This window comes from Pocillopora damicornis, chromosome 3, assembly GCF_964200805.1.
Source record: "Pocillopora damicornis chromosome 3, jaPocDami1.2, whole genome shotgun sequence".
Classification (NCBI taxonomy): domain Eukaryota; kingdom Metazoa; phylum Cnidaria; class Anthozoa; order Scleractinia; family Pocilloporidae; genus Pocillopora; species Pocillopora damicornis.
Genome location: NC_142672.1, coordinates 24,373,446 through 24,382,493, shown reverse-complemented (window position 1 = coordinate 24,382,493; position 9,048 = coordinate 24,373,446). Strand labels below are relative to the sequence as shown.

Genomic DNA, 9,048 nt, shown 5'->3' with positions numbered 1-9,048 from the left:
TCCAAATGAAATAAACCCACTTCTGGCATACTGGCATTTCGAGGGGACAATTTCTGTTAAGGAAATTAGCCAGAAGGCTCATTTTTATTTAATTGATTATTGATTAGTTCAATTATTTCTATTATCCTAGATACGAACACAGTTACAATGTTTATCCGTTTGTTTGTGTTTCTATTTGTTTTGTAATCGGACCTTTCAGCGTCACCACGCGCATATAAAAACGGGTTTAGCATCCTTGTAATCAGTTCTTCGCAAGTTTTCGATTAGTCTTAGTGAACATTCGTCTTTTCGTTTTAAACCCTTGGCGGGACAAGCGGGACCGATATGTGAGTAACTTTGTAACTTTGTTTTTCCAAGTTTAGTTTTCCAGCATTGGGCGAAAGTATATAAACAGATATTTATTGTATAGATGCATTTTCAATTGAATCGAAATTTATTGGCCAAAATTGTTTCAGATTAAAGTGAACGCCCACCATTTAAATAAGAACGATGGGTTGTTAACCAGCCACTAAATTGTACTTTAACGTAGTTTGTATTGGTTTATTTGTATTGTTCATTGCCATTTTTATCTCGTTATGGGCGTAAAGTCCCAGTTTTTCTTTATACTCTAAATCGCTCTTAACTTCAATTCTTTTGAACAGAATTTAAATTCTTTCCGAAAGATTCATGCCTTTTCAGAGAAGAATTTATCATTTCAGATTCTTCGTCCTCAGAGGAGAATTATGATTCTGAAGAGAAGAAACCTATTTCTTGAGAAAAGAACAATGGGTCTTCTCCCAAGGTTAAGAATTCTTCTAAGAAGACTCTCTTGTACGTCTGATTCTTGTCAGGAGAATACTAGTTTTTTCCCACAAGAACAAAATTCTTTTGCCAAAAACCATTTAATGGTGTATTCTTCTTAAAAGAAACACTGCTCTCCTCCCAAGATGATATCTATTTAAGGAAAAAATTGTGGGTCTCTTCCTAAGGTTAAAAATTCTCATGAGAAGAATCTCATGTATGTCTGATTCTTGTTGGAAGAATACTAGTTTTTCCCCACAAGAACAAAATTCTTTTGCCAAGAACCAGTTAATGAGGTATTCTTCTGAGAAGAAACACTGCTCTCCTCTCAAGATGATATCCATTTAAGCAGAATCTCATTTTTTAAGCATGCTTATTAGAAGAATTACTGCTTTTCCCTGAAGACACAATATTTGTTTGGGAAGAATTTTAGTTTCTGAGTCTCCTCATGAGAGTTTTTGTCCTTCACTCAAGAATGAATATTTGTTTTTAAATTGATTGTTCTTCACAAGAGATTGACTTTGTTTGTGTAAAGAATCACATTCAAAAGCATTCTTACTGATAAAGTCTTTGTGCTCTTCTGACGTTTGAATATTCTGTTAAGAAGAATCTTTTGCCTTTACTGGGTTTTGTTGAGTTATTGAAAAGATTGATTTTCCTCTAACGCAGTAAATTACAATGAAAAGAATCTCATTTTCTTTGGATTTATTTTTTAACATAAAATCAACATAACATAAAACTAACTCACATAATTGTAATGTATGAATCAAGTTATCTATGAACAACCTATATCAGCACTCACTGTATCGAAAACATTCACTGTTTATCACCTCATTTTTTGTATCTTGTAATAACATCATATTCCTTTTTTATCACATCCATTTTGAAATCACTGGTGGTCCCTGTAATCTGATTGGCTCTAATTGGCGCGATTTATTCATGAATCGCACCATTTTTTGCTTTACAACAACCAATCATATTTCAAGGCTTGTATAAAGTAACCAATCTAATTGCAAGAAAATGAAAGACAAAGAGTATCATATGGCAAATTAACTTACATATTCACAACAATATAATATATACATCAAATTATCAACGAACAACTATATCAACAATCACTGTAATTGACAACTTTCAATTTTTATCCTCATACCTCATTCTTTATATATAAGTGAAATACATCATTCCCGGATCATACACTATACCATCCATTACTTTTACAATCTGCCTCAAAGCAGTTGTTGTCCATCAACGAATTAATAGCATGTCAATTGCAACCCCTAGTCCTTTCGTATGACCTCTTCTCTAGCTGAGCAATCCGGTACTTCTCTGTTCACAAACATGGTTGAAGGTGGAAAGGGAATACTCAATTTTGAATCATGCAAAACCAGCTCATTTTTGTTGCAAATTGAAGCCTTCAAGCACTCAATCTAGCCCCATTCAATTGTAATTTATCCTAACCTCGAGCTCTTCAACTGAAATTAAACTCGTCAATCCTGCAATCAGTAGATTATATATGAACAAGGTTCGATCAGTTCCTGAATAGCACTTCCTTCTAACAGCTTTGTTAACAGCATGTTTCTAATGAAGGTTAGGTCCAATCAAGCAGGATTCAGTTTCGTGGACCTCATCTTATTGATACGAGATTCTGTCGATCGGTCAACACTGAATTATTGTAACAAGAACCCACCTGACTACAATTTCGCTACAATTTCCTTGGCTGACAAATTTTCTTGAAACTTGAAACACCATTTGCCCTCAAAGCTTTGCTTATCGGCGAAAAAATTCAATTTCCGGACAGAAGCTCAGTCAAACATTCGTTGATTTGCTCTATCAATACCATTGCTGTGTTGTTAAAAGCGTTCCGCGGCATGCATGTTACGCGTTTGCATCACAAGTGATGTCTATACGTAATGCACATGCATTCCTCCTTCAATTGTTGGTTGTCACGCAGTACTGAATTAGGAATTTGAGGCGCTTTTTTTATCCAAGAGGTTTGACATGAAACCAAACTTCAGCGTGTTAAGAACCTCACGCCGAGAACACGAGTATATGCCATGTTTTGCAGTTAATACTGAGATTCTACAATAAATGCGAACTTTTGTTGGTTTCTGTTAGTGCATTAGCTAATATATCGACTAAGAAATTGAGGAGAATCTCGAGTTGAGTCTTTTTTTGTGAAAGAATTTTGTATTCATGAGGAAAAGGCAATGAAAAAACGTGGTTCCCTTATACCCGATTAGGCTTGAACAAAAGGCAAAGTTCTTGAAACAGTCAGCTTGCCTGATAATGATATTTATTTGATATTGCAAGATCATCTTTGATTGATTTCCTACGATAATTTACAGCGTAGAATATTAGTCAACGAGACGTGTTCGTAAAAATAAATGAAGGGTTTGAATGAACTAACGGCCTATAGAATGATTCTTTGGCAAGGAAAAAATGTTTGGTAAAAACAAATGGTAGAGGTTTATGATTTCATCAGGGCTTCCTTACTGCTTAGTGCTGGAAGAAAAGAAAATATTCATTTGCCATTATTTCTTTTGTGTGTGTGTCTTTTGTCCTTTGGAAAAAAGTTTTTGAGCATCCTTGGTTCTAGATTGAGTAGTTTAGTTCAAGCACAATCGTTGGCAATTATACTGTTTTTCCGGAATAGTTTTCTGAGATAAAATTTCTTCCTACGAAGTAGTGAGCAGTAAATTATACCGTTTTTCAGGAATAGTTTTCTTTGATAACATTTTTTTTCTACGAAGTAGTGAGCAGTAAAGTCTTTATAAAGCGAACTGCTGGATAGATAGTTATTGTCTATTCATAACAAAAAACTTGTATTTTATTTTTTGGCGTAAAATTTTGACCGACAGCTAAATAAAAAAGTTTTTTCAGAGCTCTGCTAAGTTTCGCAGTATCTTTGATGGTTCAAAGTACTGAATATCATTTTTTTCAATCGAATGTTGCAAACCTGACGCATTCATGAAGCTATACAGGAAACCAATTCTCTCTTATGAAGCCACGGTTCCATAATAATATTGCCAAGGTGTTAAAAAAGTGAAAATCTCGGGAAAAATAAGTAGAGATAAATCCACAGTATTTTCTCATTGAAAACTGAAATAGTCGCTAAGATGAAATTTACACGTTGGCACATGGCTGTTGGCGTTGTATGCGGGTGAGTATCATTAAGTGTATCATCACTCTTTCACATCAGGAGTCTCAACAAAAATACTGACCTAAGTATAGTTTGAGTTCCTGGACTAAAGACCTTCGCTTCCTATTCTTCTTCAGCAGCACGGACATTTGCCAGAAGACGCTTTTAATGAAACTTAATTGCACAATATGGAACTTGACAGAAAAATTAAGGTCCACAGTCGGCAACATCAAAGGAGGAAGGGGAGCTGTCCATATGGAACTAAAGTTTTTTAAATTTTATTTTCGTCAATTGTTAGTTATCGTGAATACATACTTTGCTGAAAATGACAGGATAAAAAAAAAAAAAGAATGCGAACTTTATTTCAAGCCGAAGCTCTTGAATTTTATTGTGAGGGTCTGCCTTGCATTGAAGAAAAAATTTCCTAGCCAATATAAGGGATAAATGAATGAAAGTGATCTTCGCAGTGATGTGTACTACTTAGGCAGTAGTGAAAATAAGGCCTGAAAAAAAATTCAGGCCTGTACGGGATTTGAACCCATGACCTCTGCAATACCGGTGCAGCGCTCTACCAACTGAGCTAACAAGCCAACTGGGAGTTGGTCATGATGGTGGTTCTAAATAAACCCGTGAAGTGATGAATAGACGGTTAAGAATATATGAAGGTCATATATTTGAACTGCGGATAAAGACATGAATGAAAGTGATCTTCGCAGTGATGTGCACTACTTAGGCAGTAGTGAAAATAAGGCCTGAAAAAAAATTCAGGCCTGTACGGGATTTGAACCCATGACCTCTGCGATACCGGTGCGGCGCTCTATCAACTGAGCTAACAAGCCAACTGGGAGTTGGTCATGATGGTGGTTCTAAATAAACCCGTGAAGTGATGAATAGACGGTTAAGAATATATGAAGGTCATATATTTGAACTGCGGATAAAGACATGAATGAAAGTGATCTTCGCAGTGATGTGCACTACTTAGGCAGTAGTGAAAATAAGGCCTGAAAAAAAAAATTCAGGCCTGTACGGGATATGAACCCATGACCTCTGCGATACCGGTGCAGCGCTCTACCAACTGAGCTAACAAGCCAACTGGGAGTTGGTCATGATGGTGGTTCTAAATAAACCCGTGAAGTGATGAATAGACGGTTAAGAATATATGAAGGTCATATATTTGAACTGCGGATAAAGACATGAATGAAAGTGATCTTCGCAGTGATGTGCACTACGTAGTGCACATCATGGGTTCAAATCCCGTACAGGCCTGAATTTTTTTTTTCAGGCCTTATTTTCACTACTGCCTAAGTAGTGCACATCACTGCGAAGATCACTTTCATTCATGTCTTTATCTGCAGTTCAAATGTATGACCTTCATATATTCTTAGCCGTCTATTCATCACTTCACGGGTTTATTTAGAACCACCATCATGACCAACTCCCAGTTGGCTTGTTAGCTCAGTTGGTAAAGCGCTGCACCGGTATCGCAGAGGTCATGGGTTCAAATCCCGTACAGGCCTGAATTTTTTTTCAGGCCTTATTTTCACTACTGCCTAAGTAGTGCACATCACTGCGAAGATCACTTTCATTCATGTCTTTATCCGCAGTTCAAATATATGACCTTCATATATTCTTAACCGTCTATTCATCACTTTACGGGTTTATTTAGAACCACCATCATGACCAACTCCCAGTTGGCATGTTAGCTCAGTTGGTAGAGCGCTGCACCGGTATCGCAGAGGTCATGGGTTCAAATCCCGTACAGGCCTGAATTTTTTTTTTCAGGCCTTATTTTCACTACTGCCTAAGTAGTGCACATCACTGCGAAGATCACTTTCATTCATGTCTTTATCCGCAGTTCAAATATATGACCTTCATATATTCTTAACCGTATAAGGGATAAAGTTATAGATTTTTCCTTTACATCCTTTAATCTTAGTAGCTGCGATATGCCCCTGGCACATTAAGCGTTTGATCACGACTTCGCACGTATAAGGGTTCAGTACCACTGCCAATGTCTTTTCCGTTTCTCCGGGACTTGTTTCCTCGTTTGCTTTAATCAGGGAGAAAAATCTTTATCAAGAGATTTTTCAAATGAATATGGCTAAAATTAATTATGTATGGCAGAAAGTCATAACCTTCATGGTACGAGCAATTCATGCCTTCTGACGTAATCCTAACGAAGCCTCGATTATTTTTTCTCACTGGATAACTGAAACACTCAGACAAAGAATAAAAGGTACAGTTATATAGTACAGAAGCACATTGCCGAGCACTCAATGTTTTACTTAACTCTTTAACTTCGAAGATCTCGTTAGTAATTCTCTTTACTGTCTGACATACAACTCTTATGATGTCAATTTGGAGAATTTGGTATTGGATCAACCAATAATCCCCTAATTGATATTTTCCTTTATTCTCATCCCTTCTAAGCTTGATATTGTATTGATATTATAAGGAGAGGTTCTCTCTTGGTCACTCATGGGAGTTAAAGGGTTAAAGCCTTTAAACACTGGAAAACAGTGAGACATGAATAACTTTGAAGGAAGCAGTTTTATTCTTTTTCTACCTGCACATTCTGATACACTAAGGTCTGTTTGTATTGCTTTACAGTTAAACTGTGGGTTTTGCCCCACCGTTAAGTTAACAGTTCGATCCTCTGGGCGGTTATCTTGTCCTTAGTGTAAAACTGGTAATTCTGCAACAAACGCAAGAGTCTTTATAACTCCTATATTTCTGATACTATCTAAAGTATGTTTTTTTGTTGAGACACACTCCTCTTTACGATGTCACAAAGGACAAAATCTGACCGTTGTTTAGACTTTTGTTTCTGCCAATCATTTCCTCACTGCAATTCTTCGTGAATAAAAAAGCGTACTTACAAATCTGGATTGAAAAGGCTACCTTAGAGATCACCAGAGAAAATAACGTTGCAATTTTGGCCACGACAGTTTATTCCTATCACGACTTTCTCTAAGCATGTGAGAGGGAACCTGCGAAACCCGTTTGGGAATAAACCATTATCTAGGGAAGGTAACTCCCAAAACAGTCAAAAATTGCTCACGCCTTTTGATAGAGTATGATGAATGAAATACAGTTAAGCCAGAAACCCTTATAATCACATGTGTTAATGATAGGTTTCCAACCATAAAATTCTCACCTTTGGAGCACCAACAGCGTCTTCAAAGAAGTACTCATGATCAAGCACATGGATGAAATAGCATAGGAGGCGTCATAGTACGCAGATCCTTCCAATGTCAGCGACACAACGGCATCGATGGTGGACAACACGAACACGTTATAAACCGACATTCCTATGTACCTTGAGTCATTCAGGGCAGGTAGGGTGACATTGAGTGTCTCCCAGGCCAAAAAAATCCCGAACAACAGCAGTAACTCTTGGTATGTAAACACTACTGCAAAAACAAAACAATATGCTTGGTATCTGCAAGTGCATTGGTACAATGGTTGGATGATAACAACTTGGTATTCTCGATGAGCCTCGGCCTGTAAACACAAAAAAACCAACAGAACTTAGAGCCTTTAACAAATTCCTAATTTCTAGAAACTACAATCATACTAAAAGCTGAAGTCTAGCTTAGTGGCCCACCCAGCAAGAGCCTATCCCCGTTTCTTCAGCATGTAGCGACAATGAGTAACAAGGGTGATGCTAGTCCATTGCAAGCAAGAAACTGCAATACAGCTCCTTCAAATACATCACTGCTCTTTGTTATAAGTCAATTATAAATTTTTCCTGAGAGTGTTCGAAAATCGTTGCAAAGAAACTTTATTATGCGACCTTGACCTAGTCAAGCAGCCAAGCAAATAACCAATCATTAATTATACCATACAAAAAACCATAGAGAAATGAGTAAAACTTCGTCAAAACTCCAGAATTTAATAATACGGATTTTGTCTGCCCCTAATCGTTATTAATTGCTTATCATACATTCTGTATATATTTTTTCATGGACCAAAAACTAGGAATTCTTTACTCAATGACATTAGGCACTCTGAGAGTTTCGCTCCTCTTGAAAGACGTCTTCGAAAACATACTTTTTTTCTCACCATAAACTTTCTATAAAATCGTACAAGCTCGAGAACTCAGCAGCAGTTTTAGGTCCGAGTAATAGGAATGGATATCCGCCTGAGTTATGTAATGCAAAGGTAGAGGTGGATGTAGCATTTGTTTCAATTCCCTATTAAGGAAACAAGGAATCAGTTTGAAGGCTTTTTTTTGTGAAGATTCATTCAGATCCAATGTACGTTGCCTGTGCAAGGTTTACGATGTACTACCTACCTTTGTGTGAACATAGGCATTCGTAGCATGCAAGAGTTATTTTTTCAGTTGGGTGGTCGAGATGGGACACTGTGTTCCTAATGTTTTCATAACTTTCAAAAGAACGCAAAATTTCGCCTTACTTCACTTTAAGAGAAAGAAAAAGAACCTAATTTATCTCAACTCACATGTAGGAAGAGTTTGAGGGTTTTTCTCAGGGTTCATCGGTGCTCTTCCTTCCACGCGAAAAATCACTCCGAACTCATTGCTGCCAATGGAATAACCCTTTAAGTCCCAAAATCTAATTAACAATTCTCCTTACTGTCTGTCATATAAATCTTGTGATGTTAGTTTGGAGCATTTGGTATTGGATCAACTAATAATCCCTTAATTAATATTTTTGTTTGTTCTCATCACTTGTCTGCTTGATATTGTATCGATATTGTGAGGAGAAATTCTGTCTTGGTCCCTCATGGGAGTTAGAGGGTTAAGAAACACTCTGTAAATGTACCACCACTAAATTCTATTATTTCTATGTCACTAGAACTATTCAGACGAAGCTTAGAGGGGTTTTTAAGAGAGAACAATGACCGAGGAACAGTGCAGTGACCTGATGAAAACGCTATGCGTTGTGTGGTTGAACCCAGTCCTCACAAGACGTCCATGATCCCAATGATCACGACTTCTTGATTCTTGAAAGCGTTTGAGGTCTGTTTATCAGAAACTTCAGTGACAGCGACTTCAGGCAACAGGCTGAAGGCGACAAGAGCTTATGTCAAACTTGGCTTACATCTATGAATTGGTATGGTAATTTTTTTTTTTTTGGTTCAGCGTACGATGAACTTTCTCT

The 9,048-nt window shown here is 37.1% G+C and overlaps 1 non-coding gene across 1 annotated transcript; it reads right to left on the bottom strand.

Annotated features, from left to right (window-relative positions):
• Positions 1-4,439: 4,439 nt before the first annotated feature.
• Positions 4,440-4,512, bottom strand: Trnat-ggu (transfer RNA threonine (anticodon GGU)). Its single transcript has one exon. It is a non-coding gene; the product is annotated as a tRNA-Thr (tRNA).
• Between the last annotated feature and the right edge of the window lie 4,536 nt (positions 4,513-9,048).